At 53.6% G+C, this 23142-nt stretch overlaps 2 long non-coding RNA genes across 2 annotated transcripts; both read left to right on the top strand.

Annotated features, from left to right (window-relative positions):
* Positions 1-7618: 7618 nt before the first annotated feature.
* Positions 7619-15829, top strand: LOC141571509 (uncharacterized). Its single transcript, XR_012496262.1, has 3 exons — positions 7619-7737; positions 8928-9060; positions 14232-15829. It is a non-coding gene; the product is annotated as an uncharacterized LOC141571509 (long non-coding RNA).
* Positions 15830-17290: 1461 nt separating this feature from the next.
* On the top strand, positions 17291-22132 carry LOC141571811 (uncharacterized). The gene is made up of 3 exons (XR_012496868.1): positions 17291-17408; positions 17941-18090; positions 19773-22132. It is a non-coding gene; the product is annotated as an uncharacterized LOC141571811 (long non-coding RNA).
* The last annotated feature ends 1010 nt before the right edge of the window (positions 22133-23142 follow it).

Here is a 23142-nt window from a genome sequence, read left to right as displayed (position 1 = left end):
TCTCCTAGGTCATTCCTTTCCTCAAGGATGAGGTTTCCTACTGACTCAAGTTTGCTAACATCTGAGTGATCATTGTTGTAAGACTTCTGAAAACTCACCAGGAAACAGTCTCAAGTGCCAAAGGTCTAAAAAAGTCTGCACATTAGCGAAAAACTGCAGTGGAAATTTGGGGGGTTTCAAAAGGGCAGTGCAGGGGCTGGCCCGGTGGCTCAGGCGGTTGGAGCTCTGTGCTCCTAACTCCGAAGGCTGCCGGTTCGATTCCCACATGGGCCAGTGGGCTCTCAACCACAAGTTTGCCAGTTCAATTCCTTGAGTCCTTTGGTGGGCCCTGCCCCCTGCAACTAAGATTGAACACGGCACCTTGAGCTGAGCTGCCGCTGAGCTCCCAGATGGCTCAGTTGGTTGGAGCGTGTCCTCTCAACCACAAGGTTGCCAGTTTGATTCCAATAAGGGATGGTGGGCTGTGCCCCCTGCAACTAGAAAACGGCAACTGGACCTGGAGCTGAGCTGCGCCCTCCACAACTAAGACAGAAAAGACATCAACTTGACTTGGAATAAAAGTCCTGGAAGTACACACTATTCCCCAATAAAGTCCTGTTCCCCTTCCCCAATACAAGTTTAAAAAAAAAAAAAAAAAGAAATAAAAAGGGCAGTGTACCACAGGAACCCCAGTATTCCCAGGGCATCTAGCAGCGTTCCCCTTACTCAGAGTCTTGTAAAAGCTGAGGACCCCCCTGGACCCACGCCTCAGCTGGTCGTCCATGGCAGATCTCCCCATCTGGGGCCCTTAGTACCTGACGCACAGTCTGGCTTTGGGTGTAGGCCAACCCCTGAAGCCAGACCCCAGGTGGGTCCTGGGGGCACAGAGAGGGAGGCACCATTCCTCCCTGAGTGCTGCACCTGCTGGTGGGGCAGTGACTGTGGCCCCAAGTGGCTTTGCAGAATGGAGAATGCTGCTTTCCCTGACACATTGTACTTAGCGTTCGGAGGCCGAGACAAAAATCCTCAGATCGATCATTCATTCAACAAACACTGAATGCACCACGTGCCTGTTTCCTGCAAGTCCCTGGGCTGCACAGTTGCAGAAACGGCTACCTGGGTATTAATACTTAGCTCACTGTGGGCCAGAAACTGCTAGACAGGACTCCTGGATCATTTCGTTCACTACTGACAACTAACCAGGATGAGACTGCATGGCCGTTAATGACCTCTCTTTACAGACAAAACCTGCGAGATAGAGAGGAAGTATCTTGCCCAAGATAGCATGCCAGTGAGTGGTGCAGCTGGGATTTGGGCGTGGGCAGCCTGGCCCCTGAACCCACAGTGCGCCGGGCACACACTGAAAGTGACACTAAGACTGGGGAGAATGTCCCCTTCTGCAAGTTTCTGAGACCCCAGCCTTCTGGGTGACCTGCTCCTGTCATATCCCAATAGGTTAAACTGCACCTCTAGCCCCACCACTTTGTCCTCTTGCTCTGCTACCCCAGGGCACGCCAGGATGGGTGGTGCCATAAAACAGGCTTTCCTGCGTGTTTGGGACTCACAGTGAAGAAGCTGAAATGTGAAGGAGTTTAAACATCATCTTCAAGTCCCTCAGGTACCCTGGCCTCAAGGGATGTCTCTGCCCGGCTCTCTTCAGTTCTCAGCTTGCTGCCCCACTTCCCATGACCTTGATCCCTTCTCCTCCCCTCTTTTCTGCTTTTCCAAGGCTCCCTCCTCCCCACGCCTGGGCTGGAGCAATTGAGCATGATGATATCATTTTCCCCTCACATTTGGATCATGCCCAGGTGGCCTCTGTGTGTCGTACGTTGTATGGGGATGGGGAACTCACTAAATGTTCCACTAAGTCTTCATTCAAATTATTTTCTAAACAAATGAGCCATCTTTGATTGTGTTGCCTTCTTAATTTACAGCCAGCTTTTGTTTTAAATTGCACTTTCTGCCTTGCTTGCCTCTGGGGCTTTGTTCCAGATAGCGCTGTTTTCACATCCAGAGCGACAACGCACAGCCCCACTCTCAGGGAGGTTGCAGTCCGGGGCAGATGGACAGGTGAGTGCGGCTTCAATGACAGTACTTAGTGTGGGCTGGTGGGGGGACAAGGGCACCTCACCCAGCTTGGCATCTGGGTCAGGGAGGTGCCCAGGGATGGTGCTTGCATTGGGTCTTGAAGGACAGATTCCAATCAGCCTCTCAGACAAGTGGGGGAAGACATTCCAGGAAGAAGGCACAGCTTTGGTGAAAAGAGGGACTCGAGGCTTCGTGATGCATGTGAACTGAAAACAGGTGTGGAAAAAGATGAGGCTGGAATGTGATGAGAGTGTCTGGTCACTCTGTTTGTAACCTCTGAGGGCCCCTGGAGAGCCTGGAGCCTCAGGCTGTAAGCTGGGATGGGGAATGGAGGCCCAATGACGGTAAAGTGGCTGGCATGGGGACGGATGGAGAAGAGCGACAGGGTTCGAGAACTTGCTAAGAGGTAAAACTGGCAGGACCTGTGAGGCATGTCCTGCCTCACTGTGCAGCACCTTGCCCTCCCACAGGCACACTTCTCAAGTGGACCCTGAGGATAAGGTGCTGTGGTGAGGCTTCCCTCTGAGCTGGCGGTCAAGGGTGGAGCTTGAAGGACAAGTAGTCCCAGAGCTGGGCCTCGAGGAGGGCTGTCTCGTGTCTTCTCAGGTTTGGCACTGATGGTAGGGGGCCCACAGCAGCATGTGGGAGAGAAGGCTTCTTTTAAATGGGTCTGCAGGGGACTGCTCGGCAGAGAGGGGCGCAGGGCTGTGCTGGCACCGAGGACACGCCCTACCTACCTCTCCCCAGTCAACCTCATCCTGTCCCCCAGCCTCCAATTCAAGCCTGGCAGAAGAGAAAGGTGGGCAGAGGTGACCTCCGGGTTCCTGGAGCTGCGTGAGCAGGAGCTGGGGAAGGGCCCTGGCCTGGGAGCCTGCAGGGGCTTGGGCCTCGGCGAGCCCTGCCTGGCTTTCTCCCTCCTGCTCCCCAGACCAGTGCTCCCCAGGCCAGTGCCTATCCTTGGACCACGCCAGCTTTGCACCTACTCAGGGTGTGTGGGTGTGACTGTGGTGTGTCCCCAAGTCAGGTCCTCAGCAGTGCTGTGCCCCACGCCTGCTCAGCTTGGAGGTGGGCTCAAAGTTTCTCTAGGGGGAGGCACTGAGTCCTCTGTGCCCTTGTAACTTCTGGGTCACTCCTTGGCCCCTCTCGCCATGTTGTCGCAGGTGTCTGTTTCCACACTGGCTTCCTGCGACCCTGGGTGCTTTCTGAGGGCAGCCGCTTTGCTACGACCCAGCATGGGGCATGGGCTCGCTGCAAAGATTGGGAGTCTCTGCATCTGGGATGCTCATTGTTGCTGCCCGCTCTGAAAGTCAAGCAGTCTTTAGAAGCTTATACACGGTGCAAGACCACCACACACCCACCAGAGAGGCTGACTTTAGGGAAAGACAATTGTTGGAGGGTGAGTGGTGCAACAGGAGTTCTCTTGTGTGCTTAGAAAGCATACCGATTGATGTGAACACTTTGGACATTCACGCGGCAGTATCTACTGAAGCTAGACATCTGCCTGCCCAAGCAGAATGACAGCATGCGTCCGCTGGAAGGTGTGCATGAGGATGTTCACTGCACCTTCATGTGTCGCAGCCCAAATGTGGAAACAACCCAAATGTCCATCAACAGGAGAATGGATAAATTGTGGTACATTCATACAATGAAATACGACTTGGCAATTAAAAAAAGGACAAACTACTGCTAAGCAAGCATACAGCACAGATGAAAATCACAGGCACTACATTAAATGCAAGAAGCCAGACACAAAAGACCCATACTTCAAACATAAAGTTCAGGAACAGGGAAAACGAATTGGTAATAGAAACCAGGGGCACCTCTGCTGGGGCTGTGGTATTGACAAGGTAGGGATACAAAAGACTCTCCTCTGAAAAGTTCTCTGGGATGTTCTCTGGTTTGATGTTACGTGGTAATTAAAAGGATGTATGTATATGTAAATAAATCATCAAGTTATACACGTAGGGTGAGTGTACTCTGTACGATATTCCGCAATAGGAAAGTTAAGGGGGGCGCTCATAAAAGGGCTTCTGAGATTCTAATTAGTTCCTTTAAACCCCACTGTAGCTTTTTCAGCAAAAATGATGGAGGCCCACATGGCCTGTGTTTTCTTCAGGATCCCAGAGGATTCTAATTTATGGGCAGAGGGGCCCAGGGCAAAAAGCCTTGCACGCTGTGTGCTGTGTGGAGCAAACCGGCTGCTTCCCAGGCCTGGCAGGCCAGAGGAGCAGGCCCCCTCCTCAGCCGGCCAAGAGGGTGGGCACTGCCCAGGGGCAGCCCTAATGATCCCTCCTCCCCCAGCTGCAGACAGACCCCGCTCTTCCTCTGGTTCCTGGAACCTGCCAGACCAAGGGGTGTTTCCAGCACTTCAGGCGGGGAGCTAAGCCTCTCCTCCACTCCAGGAAAATATTTGTTCAGGGCCTTGGCACCCGCAGAAGAGGAAATGAAAGCCACCTTGGAGCCGAGCGGGCGGTGCGGCCGTGTTGCTTTGTCTGCCCCTCCAGATTGCCTCCGCAGGCCCGGGGCCCGCCGTCTGGGGCCAGGCCCAGGAACCCCACCCCACACACAGACCTGCTTTGGGGGTGAGCTTGGGGTGCTGGCTGTTGGTTCCTTCAGTTCAGGAGTCATCTGTCAGTTCAGTCAGCAGACGTTTCTGGAGCTGACTGTGCCAGGCGCAGCACTGGGCCCTGGACGCTGTCGGTGAACAGGTCCTTTCCTCATCTTTAAGCATGACCCCTGGAAAGGCCATTAATGGCATTTAGGAGCATTGGCCAGGGCGCCAGCCGGGCAGGACAGGATGGCCACTGGGGGAAGGACTGGGCTGGCACCTGGCGTCAGGCTGTAAGATGAGTGAGGTAGTTAAGTGTTGTTTGGAGTGGGCAGAGTATCCCAGGTAAACGGGACAGCATGGAACAGCAAAGGCCCAGAGGCAAGAGAGCACGTGGGGCTTTGGGGGGTGGAAGGTGGGTGGAGTCAGCTGTGGTGGGGACCCAGGAGTCAGGACACCGGAGGGGAACCAGCCGCTGGCGTCACAGTACCTCTCAGTGCAAGTTCAGGAACATGGACTTTACCCTCCAGGCAGCGCAAGTTTCTGTTTGTTTTGTGACATTTAAACCATTAATTTTGATTGTTTTTGATATAGAAAAGTGTAAAGAATAAAACGAAATTGGCCTCAACTCCCACCACCCAGATAGTTCCTGATGACATTTTAAAACTTACAATACTCTGCTCTTGATGAGAAGTCCAAGCAGAACAGAAAAGTCACAATGAAAAGTGAAAGACAGCCTCCTCCTCCCCACCTGCCTCTCTTGCCAAAGGCAGTTCCATTTAACAGGCCTTCGTTGTGTGGGTCCAGAAATTTTTTCCATGCACAGCCTTGTGAGGATAAGTCTGTGCTTTTAAAGAGCTACACCAAAGGGATGGCAGCTCCCTTTCCAGTTTCATTTCAACACGTGTCGTCAGTCCTACCTCATTCTTCTTAATGTCTGTGGAGCGTTTGGTCTTCCAGGTAAAGGTCGCTGACTGGGTTCTTCCTGCGAGGGGAGCAGGGGTGCATCTCACTTCCAGGCGTTTGCTATGGTAAACATGCTGCAGTAAAGGTCCTACACAGCCATCACACAGCGTCATCTGATGCAGACACAGCGACTGAGTCAACACGGGGGCACCTTGCTCACAGTGGGCTCAGCAGCAAGGGGATGTTGTTTATGACCACCCTCTAAAAGTTCCAGCAATTTGCCACACCTGTCACCATACGCACACTGTGTGCAGAAGTCCCAGAGCCCACCCCTCACCTGGCACCACACGTTATCACCAAACGGTTCTGTTTTCTTTTTTTCCATGATGGTGGGGGATGGAGATGGCATCACATGGTTGCTTTGATATTTGTTTATTTAATTGTCAGTGAGGTGAAGGTGAGGAAGCTTTTCGTGTTTGTGCCATTTGTATTTCTTTTTTCATAGGGGAGCTGTTTTGCATAGTTTCCTAATGGGCCTTTTGCCTTTTGCTCATGGATTGGCATGGGTTCCTTGTGTGCTAATGATATTCAGGGAGTGGCTTTGGTCTCCAAAACAAGCCTGTGGCTGCCATGTGAGAGGAATAGTAGGGGTCTTGCTGAGAGGTGTATGGACCGGCCAAGCAGTGGCTTTGGCCTTGGGGAAGGGAGCCAGAGAAGACATTCAGGAAGGAAGACAGACAGGACCAGCCAGTGGGTTGATTTTTTTGCGTAATAGTCTAGGGCACTTTTGGGTTAGTGAAAAAACCATTGCCCACTGCCGTCCCCAAACATTGTGACACGGGATTCATATTGATAAGCCACATAGTTGGGCCTGAGCCCCTCCTCATGCCACCTGCCTGGTAGATTGTGCCCCTCCTCCCTTGACTGTGTGGGGCATGGGGGGGGGGTGACGAGGAGGAGGGAGGTGTCAAGGATGGTTCCCAGGCCCCCACTGCAAATATTATGGGCCCATAAACCATTAAAATGTCTCAGAAATTCCAGTATTTCATCACATAGTTGCCGATTGACCCACATCAGTCAGCGTTAGGCTGAAGTGATCCAGAGTCTCCTAAAAGGGAAATAGGGGTGCCCTGGGCCTCAGCACGCATGTTGAGAGGTATGGGGGCGGGGCGGGCTGAGGACACAGCTGAGGAGGAACCAGGGTCCCCAGGCTTCTGGGTCCCACTCCTTCTCTGTGCAGAACAGAGGCTATGGCACACAGGTGCTGCTTTGGGACTATCTACCAAGTGGAATTCGTTAATATTCAAATTTATGCTAAGGTCAAAATGAATGGGACTTTGAAAGAAATTTTTAAAAATTCCATCTTTTGATACTTGTTGAACAGCAGGATTTGGGGTAATTACTAATAATAGCCACCATTTGGTACCTGCCTAGCATGTGCCAGGCCCTACATACACCTACCATCTGATTTTAGAGGCAGAGTAGTATAGTGGCAGGAGCAGGAGCTCTGGAGTTAAACCCCACTTTACTTGCTGTGCGACTGTAGACTCCTTAGAACCTCAGTGTTCTCATCTGTGAAATGGGGCTAACAGCTCTTATCTCATAAGGCTGAGGGGAGACTACATAAGATATTGTGAGTAAACTGCATCATAAAACCTGCATATTGTTGTGGGCACTTTGCAAGCAATCCATAAATAGTGGCTGTTACTCTTATGTTCACAAAAGCTCTGACAGGGAGGTATTACCACCCCATTTTACAGATGTGGAAACAGAGGCCTAAGCCATTACTTCATACAGCTGTTGAGTGGCCATGCTGACATGCAAAGCCAGGTCTTTGTCACCCAGAAGCCCATGGCACGCCCCCAGACCACTGCTGCTTCCTGTCTCACCTGTTCTGGTCACAAAGGACCACCTGGACAAGAGGCAGGGGAGGCTCTCCCAGGCCAGCACACTCTAGCAAGCCCTGAAGCTATTCCCAGGCATGGGAAAGGGTGGCTTCCCCGAAATACCTGGGTGCTGGCGCCAAAGTCAATAATGACAACCTGCCCTGCAGGAAACCATGGTCATGAGGATACAAACAACTGGGAGAGGGTGGAGCTCAATTCTGCCCCAGCCCTGGCCAGCGCTGTGCCCCTCTGTGCTAGAGGGCAGGCTGAGGTGACACTTGGACAGCACAGATTCTGGATCTGAGAGCTGTCCCCTCTTCCAGTAGGGAGGTGAGCATGGGCAGGGCCTCCTGTTCTTGTCCTGCAGCTCGCCTAGAAGGCTGGTCAAGAACGTGGCACTGGGTTCCGCCGGGGGAGGCTCCAAGAGGGAGGGGAGCCCTTGGGGTAGCTCTTCTGCTGGAGCCCTGGGCCCTGAGCACGCGACTCCATGCATCTCCCTCAACACAATCACTGGGGCCTCTGCTGGGCCAGGGGCCAGGCCCCAGAGGCCCCAGAACACAGCCCTTGCCTCTGCAGAGCCCACAGTTTTGTGGTAAGCACAGACACACATTATTAAATAACATAGATGTCCAAGGCAGTACTAGGGACAGAGACGAAGGGCACTAACCCAGCTTGGGGAGTTACAGGAAGGGCCTGGAGGAGGAACCATCTGAATCAGGTATTATCAAAGGAGCTGGCCATGTGCGACAGGAAAGGGGTGTTTTTGGCAAGTGCCAGGGTACTCAGGGACCCACAGCTGCCATCCAGTTGCAGTGTCTATGCTGGGGGGTGGGAAAGCAGTGAGAGATGAGGCTGGAGCGACAACTTGGGCAAGTAAAGCAGGGCTTTGTACCCTAGGTCAAGGGTGAGGAGAATAAGCATTTGTGAGCTGGAGCCTCTCTTCCGGGCTGTGAGAGCCGATTGTACCCTGAGTTCCGTGACCTCATGCTGGTAGTTTGAAATTGGCCACGGTGGGAATAGTTACACCATGGGAATTGGCAAGCACTACAAATCACAGCCAGTTGTTCAAGGAAACAAGAACAAGAATTATACAGGGCAGCCTTTGGTGGATTTTAAAGAAGGGCATGGAATAATTGGCTTTGTTTGTCAGAAGGATGCTCTGGCTGCTGCCATGTGGATGATGGGTGGGAAGGAATGGGCTTGGAGCCTGAAGCTGGGTCTTGGGGGACGTCCTGGCTAAGGTGAAAGGTTGCCTGAGAAGGGCTGGTGGTGGGAGAGGACAGGCTCCTCGTCACCTGACTGCTATGCTGGCTCAGCCTGGGGGTGGGGTGGACAATTAGGTAGCTCCAGCAGCCTTCCTCAGCCAGAGCCTGAGAATCGCAATAAAAACCTTAATGAAAAACACCTGGGCTCTGCTCCAGCCAGGCTGTGAGCCGGGGAATGGGGGGGTCAGGGGACTGGAAGTGATGGTGGAGAAGGAAGGACCTTGCACTCTATCCGTTCATGTGCTTGTTCCTCAGCTTGTCCAAGTGTTTCCCTCAGCTCCCTGGGCCTGGGTGAGGAGAATGAGCACTGAAGGAGGAGGGCTAACGTCACAGCAATGGGGTCACTGAACATGGGACCCTGGTGATACTGGACCAAAGCACTGACTGTGTGAGTACTTAATCTATGGAAGCTTTTGGTCAAGGTTACAATGTGTCCGAGGTACAACCAGGCTAGGTCCTGGGTCTTCCATGTTCCATAGTCCTGTGTGTGTGTGTGTGTGTGTGTATGTGTGTGTGTGTGTGTGTGGTGCGGGGGAGTGGATTGGTGAGAGGGAAGGAAGGAACGCTGAGTCCCCTTCTCCTGTGACCCCCTCCCCCACCCCAGGATACATGGGGACAGAGTGTCTGAAACTTCAAAGGAGAGACTTGGCTGATCCCAGAGGCCACCAGGGCTTGGCCTGATGCAGTCTGGCCTTCTAATCAGAACTGACCCATGGGTTTTAGTGCCTGGGGATCTGGGTGGCCATGGAGGCGGGTGGGCTCCAGGCCCTACACCTGTCCTTCTCTTGAGGGAGTCACTGACAAGACAGGGTGGGAGGGCACTTCTAACCAGGCAGCATTTCTCTTGAGCTTCTCAAGATGGTTCCTGGCTGGTGCAGAAGCAGCCATGAGTCTCCCAGGCCCTGTGCTGACTGGTAGGCTGCTCGGGACCCTGGCTGCAAATGTCAGTGGTCGCCAACACGGTGGGTCAGAAATTGGAAAACAGAGGTCCCCGCACTGGGAGGCTGCTACTTTGTGAGCTGAGTTTCCACGTGTTGTGCACCTTCTGAACCCTTCTCCCCACCCAAATTCTGCCCAGGGACAGGTGACCCCAGCACAGCCATGGGGCATCAGGGACACAAGAGCATGTCTAAGCTCATTAGAAACCGCCTCTGGGCAGATTCAGCCCTGTGGGCACATGGTGTGGTTAGTAGACCCGGCCTGGATTGTAGTTAGAAGAGAGGACAGTTCCTTCAGGCAGGTGCAGCCCTTACGCCCTGACCAGTGTGCACAGACACACACTGTGGCCCTGAGCACGCCCTCCAGCGGCCAGAGGCTGAGAGCTCCATTTGTACACACATAACACGGTTTCCATGACCCCCCCTCTGCCCTTCCCCCATCCATGGGCCACCCCAGCCCTGTTAATAAACAGCCCTGAAAAGGATGGGAGGGACTTGGAGGGTGGGGAGGAATGCGGTGAACGCAGAAATCCTCACACACTTCAAGGGTTGTGGGAGGTGTAACCCACTCTGAACCCGAGTCTAACCACCCACCTCCTGCTGACAGTTCTGCTACAGGCCAGCCCTTTCCAGAAGGAAAATCCCCACACTCCTTCTGGGCACCATGTGGGGAGGGAGGCCCAGGCATCTGGAGATGAAAGGCACAGGACCAGAGGCCGCAGCCGCCACCCAGGAGGTGGTCCAGCAATCCCTCAGGGCTTCCCTCTGGTGACATGTGGCCCCACCCAGCCCCCACCCCACCACCAAACATGCGGAGTCACCAGCGTAGTCACAGGTACTCCTGTGTGGAGGAACAGGCCTTGCCAGGTGGGCAATGACAGATGGTCACCTTCATCTCAGGCCTTGAAAGTTGAACACCCTCCCAGCACCCTGGCTGTCTCCTGACCATCACCCCTTTAGGGTCCTCTGGGGAAAGAAGGTGGGGGGAACACAGCTGTGAGCCAACAAGCCCAGGGATTGCCCTGCGTCTTCTGCCTGTTCCTTCTCTCCTGGGCCTCAGATCACTTTTGCAGTAAAACAAGGCCCGAAAGTTATATAATGTGCAAGTGAGAGGCAGAGCTGGGACTGGAGCCCAGAACTGCCTGGTTTCAAAGCTTCCTCGAAGGACTGCAGGGTCCCTTTGCCAGCGGGGCAGCCAGGCTGACCGGGACACGCGGCTGAAGGGATCCTTCAGGACATGGTCGGCCCTTCCACATACATGGATACCTGGACATCATAAAACTGAGGATTCTTAGGGTTCTTGAGGCCACACCCTAGAAATTGAAGTTCAGAAAAGGAGAGTGATTTGCTAGTCAGAGGGGGGACCAAGACTTCTGGGTCTCCTTGCTTCCAGCCTAGTGCTCTTTCTACTGCTCAGGCGGGCTGTCTAGAAACCCATTTGGTTAGACTGCAGGTCCATCGAGCCCGTGTCGTGCCTGGGACCTCCTTTCCACGCGAGGAGAATGGCCCCCTGGAGAAGCAGAAGCGGATGTGCCTCCCTCTGTGACTACAGCTATCACATGAGGCCGCCTTCTCCACTGTCCTGTTACTGACTCACAGGACAGCAGTTTGTTCCTCGAAAGGACAGGAACAGTGGCCAGTGACTGCCAAGTTAGTGAGAGTTCCCTGGGAGGGTCAGTTGCTAAGACCAGGCCCCAGGTTTGTGTTGCCTCGAAGAAGCTGGGCTGCTGCCTGTGAAGCCTAGGGCAGGGCTGAGCCCACAGTAGGAATTCCAGTGGCTCTTCGAGGTGGCGTGGGGTGCAGTTTCCCAGGCCTGCTAGTGGGGAGCAGAAGGGCTGGAGCTGAGGAATCAGTACGTCACTGAGTCCCCACTGAGCACCTGTAGGAGGTTCAGCCCGGCTCCCTCTGGAATAGGTACCCTGCACTTAGGGCCCCCACAATCCCACTGGGAAGACACACATCAGATCTCTGGCACTTGGCACCGAGCTGGACGCTAAGCTCTGCAGGAGCAAGGGAAGGAAGGAGACACCTCCTGAGGGCTGTGTGTGTCAGGGAGGGGCTCTCGCACAGGCCTGGAAGGATGGGTAGACATTCCCCATAGGAGAAGTCTAGAGATACACGGAAACATTGGAAACTGGGGAACGAAGGTCCTGAGGGGGAACTGAGTTGGTGGCAGGCAGAACCTGGGCTGGGGTGGGGGCAGGCTGGACCCCGGCCTCTCTGGGCAGTGCTGAGGTAGGTGCTGGCTCTCCAGAAGCACTTCTCCTGTAGCAGCCCACGCAGTGGCTGGAGTAGGCCACCCCCAAGGGCACAATGGCCTCAGGGGACTGTGATGACACAGGCTCTATTGAGTCAGGGGCCATTCCCTCACCCCTGATTCTCAGCACTCCCTCCCTGCTTGAGGAAGACCTCCTGTGAGTGTTAGTCAGCTCTGCGGTGCCCCGAGGCAGGGAGCTCACACAGCATTTAGTGTGCCCCTACACACCCAGCGTCTCCAATTTGGGCGCTAGGGGCCAGCTTCTCTTGGGCCTTCTGGATGGTCCCTTTCTCCTGTCCAGGAGAGTCTTTCCTTCACTGCTGCCTCTTCCCACAGCTCCCTGAGTGCCATGGGAGGCCACCTGGAGGAGGGGTCCTCAGGGGCTGGGGCCACACACCAAAGGCAGCAGACTCCTGGGGAGCAACGGCCCCAGGATGACCTTGTGGCTTCTCCTCCCTCTGCCTCCTTCTCATCCCATGTGCGGTTCTGGCTTCTGCTCTTCCTAATTATGTTCTCAGCAGCTGCCCTCTGATTCTAAGCCTGTCAGCACTCACAGGGTGGGCTTCCAGGTGGAGGTGGTCACTGAACTGGATCCTGGAGTGCAAGAGGATCTGTCTGTGACTCTAGAAACTTCCAGGAGTTTCTTGGAGCCTTCCAGTGGAGGGCTGAGGCTGAGTGGACTCAGCTTGGTCTCTTACTCCCCACCCTCACACTGACACACAGATTCTCTTCAGGCCCAAGTGGGAGCGGGGTGGGGTGTGAGCAGTGGGGAGAAGGCAGGACTAGACTGAGTTCTCCGTCAATTGGACAAATAATTTTTTCTGCCTGGTGGGATCTTCAGGTCCAGGCCGCTGCCTGGGGACACAGCAGGAGGACTGAGGACCCAGAGGGAGAGAGAGACAGAGGTGGGCACAGAGAGAGAAGGGGGCGAGGCCATCCTGAACACAGGGGCCCTCCTGGCTCTCACACCAGCATCTTGGGGTCTCTGTTGCCAGGAAGCCCCTCTGCATTTTTCCCTCCAGTCTCTGGTGATTTTAGGGTCAGTAGTGCCCACGCCCAGGGGCTCTTCTCCCTGTGCTGTGCTGCTGTGGGGGCCACTGTGGATGTCCAGCCAGCCCCTGGTGCCGTGCAGGGAGCTGGTGCTTTAGCCAGGTGCACTGACCAGAAAGACAGCAGGGCGCCACAGACTTGTGACAGTTACAATACCATGCTCCTCCCCCAGCCTGCCAGCGAGACTGATGACTTCCTGAAAAGGGGTTAAATGGAGGGTTTGTGAATTGGAACATTTGATGTGACCTGAGGCCTTCCTGTTCAAATGACCCTTGGGGCTCCTGACCTTTAAAGTGTCTCGTGCACAGTCAGAATGAGCCCTGGGAGTCATACTTTCTGAAGCGCAGCTGCTTTTGGGCTGTGCCTGCCTTGGGGCACCAAAGTTCAGTATCCCCTAGCCCATAGCTCTTTTGAGTAGCTGTCACAGAGGCTGCTTGGTGGCCTGGAGGCTCAGGAAGAAAACAGGGGAATCCCAACAGAAAGCGGATCTTCCCAGAGGAGGCTGTTCTGGTGCCCCTTCCCCCCTCCTCAGGGTACTTAGGAACATGGATCCAACAGAGCCCTGGGAGCCCAGCACTGAACCCCAGGCCCTAAAGGCTCCTGTGCGTGAAACTGTCCAGGGCCTCCACTCAGGGCTGTTGGGGTCCTCAGTGGGTTCCGTGAGAATGGCTGACCTAGCCCACACACTATAGGGACGCTTGTGTCACCCTTCCTTATATGAACTGAAGGTCACCAAACTGCTCCGGTCAGCTGCGTGACCATCTGATTTGACCAACCAGTTGGTCAGACCTGGGTTGCCCGAAGCATTAGCTGTCTGCCCGCTAGGCTGCCTGTGAAGCAATGTGGCTGAATCAAGCCTTGACTAGACATTAATGAATACCAGACCTGCGGACTGCAGCTAGAGGTGGGGGCGGGGGGCTTGAAGGCAGGCCAGCCTCTCAGGAGAAGGAGATGTGGTAATTCATCGTGGGCAAATGGAGAACAGCATTGTGCAAACAGTCGCCCCCTCAAACGCAGTGAATATAAGATAAGAGTTTAACTGCCCGGTGGTCCATGGGTGAGAGAGAGCAGAGAAGCCTGAATGCCAGTCCCAGAGGAGGGTAAAACATGACTGTGGTCAGAAGAGTGAAGAGGTAAAACCAGAGTGTTTGATTTCCTGGGAGAAGGCAAACTGAACAGTGACTCAATTGAGAAATATTCAATCAAGTGTTTGTTTTTGGAAGGACAATGTAATAATCAGAAGGCAGTCCAGTTATGACAGAGATGGAGCCCTGGAGAGATCTGAAGGGGTTATTCCTCCCCTGCCCCCAACAGGTGGTTTTGCTCCAATACCAGGACCCATTCTGGAGGAAAGCCTGGATCTGACATCCTGCCTCCTGCAAGCCACAAGAGATGGGTGGTTAAAAGGAAGATTTAAACCAAATGACCCCTAAATGGAGGTACCTCATCGTGTCCAGCTTGCCTGACTGATGGGCCAAAGCATCTATTGTCATTGTCAACAATCGGCTGGCTGCTCTGCTTTATCTAACCCATGGCTCCTCTGGGGACGGGGTCCTTCCAGACCTCACCTGGGGGCCCTACCATACCCCCACCACTCTTCTCGGCCAAGTTCATGCATCTGAGATCCTTCCTCCTGCATCTGAAGGGGAAGGAAAAGACCAGCAACCATTGGTACGTTGACTGCTCTCCAAAGGTCCCAGGCCATACCTGACATCACGGCTCATCTGGGAGAAGTAGGTGGGTCATAGCTAAAGGTCAGGTAGAAAATCAGGGCTGTATGAAGACTGGGGTACCCCTGTGCATTCGCCACCTGGATGTCGTACAGGCACCACCTCAACTCATTATTTCCATTCAAATATGGGCCTCTGTCCCTGGGTATCCTCTTTCAGAAGCTGCATCCTCCAGGTACCCAAGCCAGAGATGTAATGCATCCCAGAGCTTCCTCCGTCATGCTCTTCTTCATTCCACGTGTTAGCTTCTGACTATGTCTCAGTTTCTTTCAGCTCTTCCTTCCCTGTCACTGTCTTGATTCACGGCTTCATCTTCTTTCGTGAAGATAACAGCAATGGTCTCCTAGCGTATGTCTCTCTCCAGTCTCGCGCTCTTTAATCAATCAGCCAGGTGCACTCAAGTTAGGGTAAGTCGAGGAGTTTGCGAAGATGTGGACAAGGGGTAGAAAGACCCCTAGAACGAGTGAGGTGAGCCGGCTGTGGCTTTCCCTAAGGGATACAGCCAGCTTGGGGACACCCTGCAGGGAGGGAGAGGAGTTAATGCCTTGAACTTCACTCTCCTCTCTCTCCCCACTTCCTGCTGGGGCTCCCCATTGGCTGAGTCCATCTAGCAGTGGGAGGGTGGAGGAACCCATTGATGCTGTCCACACAGATTGGTCTTCCCAGGGGCAGGACAACAGGAGAAGGGTGGAAGGTGGATCAGGCAGCCAATGGAAGGAGGGAAGGTGTTCGCTCAGAGGCTGGCCCATTCTCCACATGGACCCAGGTAGATTTTTCCAAAACTTGTATCTGAGCAAGTTCCTGCATAAAATCTTGAGAATAACCAAAACAATTGCATAAATAATTACACCCCCCACCCCGCCCCGTTGCCACGCAGCAGCCTACCCGTCTGTCTCCTTGTACCTGCCCCCAAAGAAAGGAGAGTCTGTGAGACGGATCCTTTCAGGGAGCTTGCCTCACCTTTGTGTTTGCACCTCATGTCTCCCTGTTTGGCCGCAAAAAGATGGCTGGTCAGCCAATGACAAGTAAGATTCCCCATGGGGGGTACAACTCAAGCCAGGTGCAGTCAAGTGGGGACCAACAGGGGAACCCACAGGGTTCATAGAGGTGGGCACAGTCCCCCACCTTCCCCTGGCTGAGAGCCTCTGCCTCTGTGGCTGCATTCCTTCCCACAACCTGCAGGGGAAGAGACTCAATGATGTGCTCTCCATCTATTTATGTGCATGAAGGTTTTGTCCCTTGGGGAGGTACTTATACTGGGACTTACCTTTGGCTGCCTGCAGGCAAGGGCGATTGGCTTGAATCAGTTTCCTATTGTGATGCATGGGATTCACAGACCTTGAGATTGACAGGCTTTATCTCCTTTCCTTCCCCACCTAAGTAATAAAAGCTGATTAATAAACTCAAATCGGGGTGTCCAGTCCTTGAGACTGGCGTCTCTTGGCCCTGTTTATAATCTATTATTGGCTACTGTCTTTTCTTAACCCTGCGCCGCCCTCCTCGCTCCCCACAACCCTCGTTTAGCAGGACGCGACCCCTCCCACACACACAGTTTGCCCCTTTCACAGAACTTTCAAGGTCAATGCCAGTGTCCTGTTTTGCAGCTGAAGCCACTGAAGCTCAGAGAAACAGATGCCTGGGTCTCACAGCCAGGACCTGGTGACACTGGAGCTTGAGTCTGAGGCTGACCCAGCAGGGACAACTCCTCTCAGGGTCCTAAACGCCCCTTCGGGGGACCCCATGCCCCTCCAGTCTTGGCCTAGCCCTGCTCCTCACTCCTGGGACTCCTGGACTCCAGCCAGTCTTTGTAACTTTCTCTGAAGTCCCCATAACACGCTTCACCTATCTGAGCCTTTGTGGCAGCAGCCAGCAAACTGTGGCTCTTGGCCAAATCACTCCCCATGCCTGTTTTTGTATAGTCTGCGAGCTAAAAACACTTTTTAACATTTTAAAGTGGTTGAAACATTTTAAAGAATAATATTTTGAAAATTATGTGACATTTCAATGTCCATAAATAAAGTTTTATTGGCACACAGCCCCTCCTACTTGTTGGAGCTTTGGGCTGCAGTGGCAGAGTTGAGTAGTTGTGACAGAAAATGTACGGCCTGCAAAACCTCAAATATTTACCATCTGGCCCTTTACAGGACAAGTGTGCCAACTCCTGCACCAGGCTGTTGCTTTTTGACAGGCTACTTAGTCTTTATTGTGTTTGTGTGTTTAAATTTCACCTGTAATACATGAATATTGGAGATTCAAATCGTGCAGGGGTTGGAGGTACAGGGATCCCTGTCCCCATCTTCTTCCTGGGGTGCTCACCGTTAATGGTTCCCAGCTTTGAGGAAGCTGTCTCTTCTGTTCCTGTGCTGTTTCTCTGACAATCTCCCATTCACACCTCAGGTGCAGCTGGTATAGAGCTGCTCCTGACCCCCTTTCTCATTTCTGCTGCATCAAAGGCAGCCCAGCATGGTGGCTAAATGGTGGCTAAGAGCACAGGTGCCCAGGTTTGAATCCCAGTCCTGCTACTCACATCCCTTCATTGGCTAGAATGGGTGTCATGAAATTACCTGCTTCACAGCTCACTGTGAAGCCCATGTGATAACAATAAGTAAATCCACGTGACCTGCTTAGAACAGGGCCTGCTGTCAGAAGTGAGAGCCCATCATCTCAGCAGCCGGGACAGGCCTCCACCCTGGAACTTCTCTCCTGCTCTCTGCCATTTGCTCACGTGCTTGTCTCCCATAAGGTCACTCTCCTGAGGACAGTGAGTATATTCTGTTCTCTTCATGTACCCGGGAGGGCTCAGGGCTGGGGTCTCACATGGTGCTGAGGGTGAGACCCCGGCCTTCTCAGTTCAGGTTGTGGGTGTTCCTGGGAGGAAATAAACAGGATGTGGTGCCCCAAGTACATGAGCTCGGCTTCTGTGAGGCTGGGCAGGTGACACAGGGACAAACACAGGGCCCAACTTGTCAGTTAGGAGCAACCCACCCTTTGCTGATTGCTGAAAACTCTTTGGAAAGCCTTGGGGTCACAATGCCCCTCAGTCAGGCCCAGCCCTTCCTTAGACTCCTGGGGGACCATAGGGACTGCAGCAAGGCTGACTGACCCCTCAGATCAGCTAAGACCCCTCACAGACCAGCAGGGATTATCCTTTCTGCAAAGTTGAGGAACGGGAGTGGGGACAGGAAGAGGGTCAGCTCTGTCTGGGACACCCTCCACCCCTTTCCCACCTTAAGTGAAAATTATCTTTCACTCTCTCCCTCCCCACCCAAACCACGTATCCCAACCTTCTCCAGACTTGTGGAACAGTGAAGCCCGACCTGAAATGGGCGCAGAGTTTATTTAGGCCAAAGGACTTCAGTGCTTCATGCAACAAACAAGTAGAGGCCTGGTCTCGGGCAAGGCTGGAGCGTGAGGATGTGGGGCAGATTTGGCCCAGTCTGAATGTGAGTTCACTACCATCACCACTCCAGGAATTGGGGTGCTCCAGGGGAAACGGCCCTGGGGGCTGGTGTGTGGGGGTCACCTCTGCCTGGAACATGCATGGGCCTGTGCCCCCTCCAGGGAGGGAGGCGAAGAGAAGCAAGCTATCTGTAGCTTGGGTGGGGGCCCCAAGGCTGAGCGCCTGCCTCTTCCAGTCCAATTTCGGGTGCGATGTTCTGTGGCTAAAGCAGAGAGGGCAGGCTCGGGTATCATTGTTTGAGGGAAATCTCTAGTAAGTCTGGTCCCATTGAGCACTGAGGCTGGAGTCTGCTCCTGGGGCTCACGGAAGCCTCCAGAAGAGGCTCTGCAAGCTGGGGCCAGCATATGGTGGTGATTAGGTCTTCATGTCAGGCCAGAGTGGCCCTTGTCCTTCCCAGGGCCATTTCCCCAGCTTCTGGGATCCTGCCTGGTCCTGCCCCCACCCCCACCCCCCCACCCCCGGTTGCCCCTGAGCCTGGCAGGCGGGGGTGTGGCAGCCGTTGTGCAAGGGGTGAGCTCACTGCCATGCCCGCCCCAGCCTGCACTGGCCTGTCCGCTGCAGTTAATCATTGTTCAAACGCCCTGGCAGGCGAGCGGGCTGCAGAGGAAGACGTGATGGGCAGGGCTGCCTCTGCCAGGTCTCAGCAAAGCTCCCCCAGCAGGCCTGGGGCCAGACCCGTTCCCCAGGACCCTATGGTGGGGTGGAGACTCCCTCTCCTAATTCTTTAGTGGGAACTCAGGAAATATTTTTGGTCGCATCAAAGGACTTCCCTTTGTCGATTTCCTCTCTTAGATAGAGTGAACTCCGAGCAGTTCACTGGGTTAACTAGAAGGATGGGCACCAACGCCCATAGGCCTTGATTCAAACCACAGCTCTGCCAGCTGCTTGGCCTTGGCTGAGCCTCATAATCTCTCTGTGCCTCAGTTTCCTGGGCTATAAAAAGATATTGTCGATAATGATTCTTTCCTCAAAGGACTGTTGGGAGGTTTAGGATTTTACATCAAGTGCTTCCTATGCCACTAACATAGAAATCCTGGGGCCCGAATCAAGACTAAATCACTCGTGGTTGGGCCCAGCTAATCCCCTGGAGGAAGACTGACGGCCATCAGGCTGGACTGCTTATGCACGTTGTGTAATCACCCCTCACGCGGTCTCTTGTGAGTTAGGTACAACTGTCCCCATTTCCCAGACAAAGACACCCTGGCTCAGGGGAGTGAAGAAACTGTCCAAGGTCACACGGTGTAAGTGACAAAGCTGGGATTCAAGCCCAGGTCCGCCTGTCTGCGCCAGAATGCTGAGTTCTCTCCGCTACCCAGCACTGCCAGGGTTGCAGATCAAAGATGCGAATCTGAACTTGTCAGGCAATTAAATTCTGCCCACACTCACTGACGTCCTCCAAGCGTGGGGGCAGGGATGGGGAGGCGGGGAGGGGGTTCTGTGCTGAGTTCTGCTGTGAGAGAGACAGAGACCAACAAGGCCCAGCCCAGTCTGTGTGCGCAGAGAGCCCCAGACGGAGGAGGAGACAGGAAGAGCCATGCACACGCCAATGTGGGCTGAGATCTGGGGGTCCCAACACCCCTACACAGGCAGGCCTGGGTGGTAGCTGGTGGAAAAACGGCCTTAAATCCGCACATTAAGCTTTTTCTTTTTTTTTTTTTTTTGCAGTATATGTTTGTCATGGTTTGGGGGAGACGAGCTATAGAGACTGCAGGAGGCCTAGAACCCCCTTCTCCTTTCTACCTCAAGCCTCCCCGTGCTGCAGCTACTGGCTGGGATGAAGGCAGAATTGTGCCAGAGATCCTGCTGAGAACCCTGGTGCAGGAGCACACCTCCAGGGAGGGTCTCGGGCCTCTGCAGGGCCTTCTGTCTCTTTCAGAGGTGCACCTTGAGGGAGTCCTGGGAGTCAAGTAGCTTTCCCCTGGGCTGGTGGGAGTATTTTGGGGGCCCCATTGGACTCAGCATATCCTGGGATTCACAGCTAGGAAATACCCTTGTCGGACATGTAATCTGAGACCTTGGGAAAGAAGAGGCCATGAGGCCAACGAATGCAGCCCCGGCACAAGTGCAGGTGCATGTGCACGAGGCATTAGGACTGGCTGGGGCAGCAATACCCCTGCTCAGAAAGGTTATGTTGCTGGAGTTCATCTCATGGCAGCGCTAGAAAGCGCTCTGGATCCTCCCGCTTCCCTTGGTGTGCTGACATTCTCTCCCTGCAATGTGCCCCCCGCCACACACACACTCAATAGCACAACGCCCTCAATGTCCCCACCTCTCATATTCTGAGAGCCAACGAGGCTCTGATAATCCCACTTCTTCTGAGCCCATGATGACTGAAAATAAGGCTTCTTTAGTGGCCCCTCCCAGTTGCTGTTGCTGTTCACTGACTATCCCCTGCCCCTAAAGGCCTGGCCACTGCCTGTGACCAGGAAGCCCAGCTCCGGGCAGGAAGTGTGGTTCCCTGGCCCCCTGGCTTTCTAGGACACTGAGGCAGCCTATTGCTGTCTGGCTGTAGCTGGAGGCAGATGGAAGGAAACTGAAAACCAATCTTGGCCACCATGATGCATTCATTCCAGCCCCAGAGGCCAGACTCAGGTCGCGCAGCTCTCCTGCATGTTTACGGTCATGCCTTGGAGGTCTTGGGCACAAATAGACCATTCCTGGCCCTGGTTGAAGCCACAGTTGTAGGTGTTGGGAGACATGGATGAGACCCTGGTGGGATGGGAAGAGGTGTGATACACGGTATTGGTGCCAGGGAGGTACGTGGAAGACATTAGAAAGATACTGAAGGAAGTGGGAAAAGTCTAATCTCCCTAATCTCCCTTCTGCATGTCCCACCAGCATTATCCTCCTGGTCTCAGCCAGCTTGGCCCTTCGATGATTGGCAGGTTCTCAGGTCAGCACTGGGAACCCCAAGGATCAGGTGGGGGCTGTGAGTCTTTAGGTGATGCCCTTGCTACAAGGAGGTATGTTACAATGAAAGCAAATTTCAGATCAGATGCTGACACAGTGATGTATTTTTAACAGCAAGTAGGCACAAAACAGTCATTTGACCCCCTCCCCTAAGCTTGGAGACATACTCTTCCTTTGTCCCTAGGTGTGCCAACAAGCACTGGCATGACAGGTTAGCACCCCAACGGTAAGCCTATGTTCTGTCAGCAGGACCAGCCCACATTTTGGTTGGACAAGAAGACAGAGACGTCTATCAGAGTTTGGGGGGATGGTTTGGGCCCAGAGGATGACCCAGAACCAAATGGAAACAGACCCAGAGCGCTAGTCCCTGGATGTCAGGCAGCCAGGTTTGCTGGATTCTTCTGTCTTGTTCAAGCAAAGGCACAGCTGCCTGTCCCACCTTCCCAGCCGTGCACAGTTCTTAAACATCACTTACTTCACCGATGACCAGTTATCTAGAATACCTTTTATGCTAAGTAATGAATTCAGGGGGAGTAGACTTAGGTAACTACATTGAAGCCCTTGTTAACCAGTGTTAACTAATCACCCCTAGAGCATAAATTACAGTGAATTTATGCGACACACCACCCCTCCCGTTTATACAACAGCACATCAACGACAATTGCAGACAAACCCACTAACCTGGCTTCCTCAGCCTCCGCACTGCTGACTCTGGGGCTGGATAACGCTTTGTTGTGGGGGCCGCCTTTCCACTGTAGCATTTAGCAGCACCCTTGGCCCGTGCCCATGAGATGACGGTAGCACACACCCCCACTCCCCGTTATGACAACCCAGAATGTCTCCAGACACTGCCAGCTGTCCCTTAGGGACAAAATTCCTTCTGGCAATTGAACTACCGTGACCACATTTATTGTCTAATTTGAGACACTTTCCTTTTAAACTTTCAAAACTTTTTATGTCAGGAAACTTCAAACAAATAGAAAAATAGAGAAACTAGTGTAATGAGTCCCCGTGTACCCACACCAAACCTCAACAACTGTTAACTCAATCAGTCTTGTATCATCTCTAGCCCCACCCACTCCCCGCTCACCCCTGCAATTATTTGTAAGCTAATCTAGGGCTTAAAAAAAAATCACAATGCTATTATCGTCTTAAAAAAATGAAATATAATGCCTTAATATCATAAAATACCCAGTAAGCAAAACTAGTAATGGGGAGTTAACTGGGATAGCAGGCAGAAATCGGGGCTGTCTAGGAAAACCAGGACCGAGACAGGCACACATGGGAACACTTGATTTCCCTAAACAGAACCCTTCTAATGCGTGTGTCTGAAAAGTCATCCCCTGCTCAACAAACTCCAAAGGCACCGCCCCCCTCCCCGTGCTGAAACTGCCCACCCCTGCGTTTCAAGCTGACCCCCAAGACCCCCTGTGACGTGTTCCCACTTGTTTCTTCCTTATCCTCTGATAGTCTTTCTCCCAGTGCTGCTGAGGTTACATCTGGTGACTCAGTCTCCCAAGAAGTCCAGCCCTCTCCTCCCTGCTGCCCAAAGGCCGTGCTGGCACGTGGGGCAGGGGCCTGTGCGTGCAGGGAGGCACTGGGAGTGACGTGGATGTGGTTTCTGTGTTCACTGAAGTTCTAGCCCGTCACCCCAATTTGAATGTTGGCAGAAGTAGAATGTTTGGTGTTGGCTGTAAAATAATTCCAGGCTAGAGGTGGCTCAGCCTGGCCTGAATCTTTTTCTGTGTGTGCGCGTGTCTTTCTTTTTCAAACATGCATCCAGGGCCTACTTTGCTCTTGTGTGACTGAAACAACTCACTCCCAAATGCCGGTAGCGCCTTGTCCATTCTCAGCCATGCCCAGGAAAGGGCGCAGAGCTGGGCTCGGCCCAGAGGAGCAGAGGGAGCTGCTGAGAATAGAGGTGACATCACCCCCATACAGCCAGACTGACAGATACACAGAGTTCTTGTCTGACCAGAGTCAGCCCTGCTGCTTCCCCCATGGGGCTTCGTAGAGCCCAGGGCCCAAGGAAAGGAGTCTTGCCCTCTGCCTGGAAGAGGCAGAATCTTTCCTCTCTGATGAGCCAAATCCACAGCTAGGCTTGCTGGGTGATAGCCCATCTCCA

This window comes from Rhinolophus sinicus, linkage group LG05, assembly GCF_036562045.2.
Source record: "Rhinolophus sinicus isolate RSC01 linkage group LG05, ASM3656204v1, whole genome shotgun sequence".
Taxonomy (NCBI): domain Eukaryota; kingdom Metazoa; phylum Chordata; class Mammalia; order Chiroptera; family Rhinolophidae; genus Rhinolophus; species Rhinolophus sinicus.
Note: the sequence above shows the minus strand (reverse complement) of the source record. Positions and strands in the feature narration are given on the sequence as shown.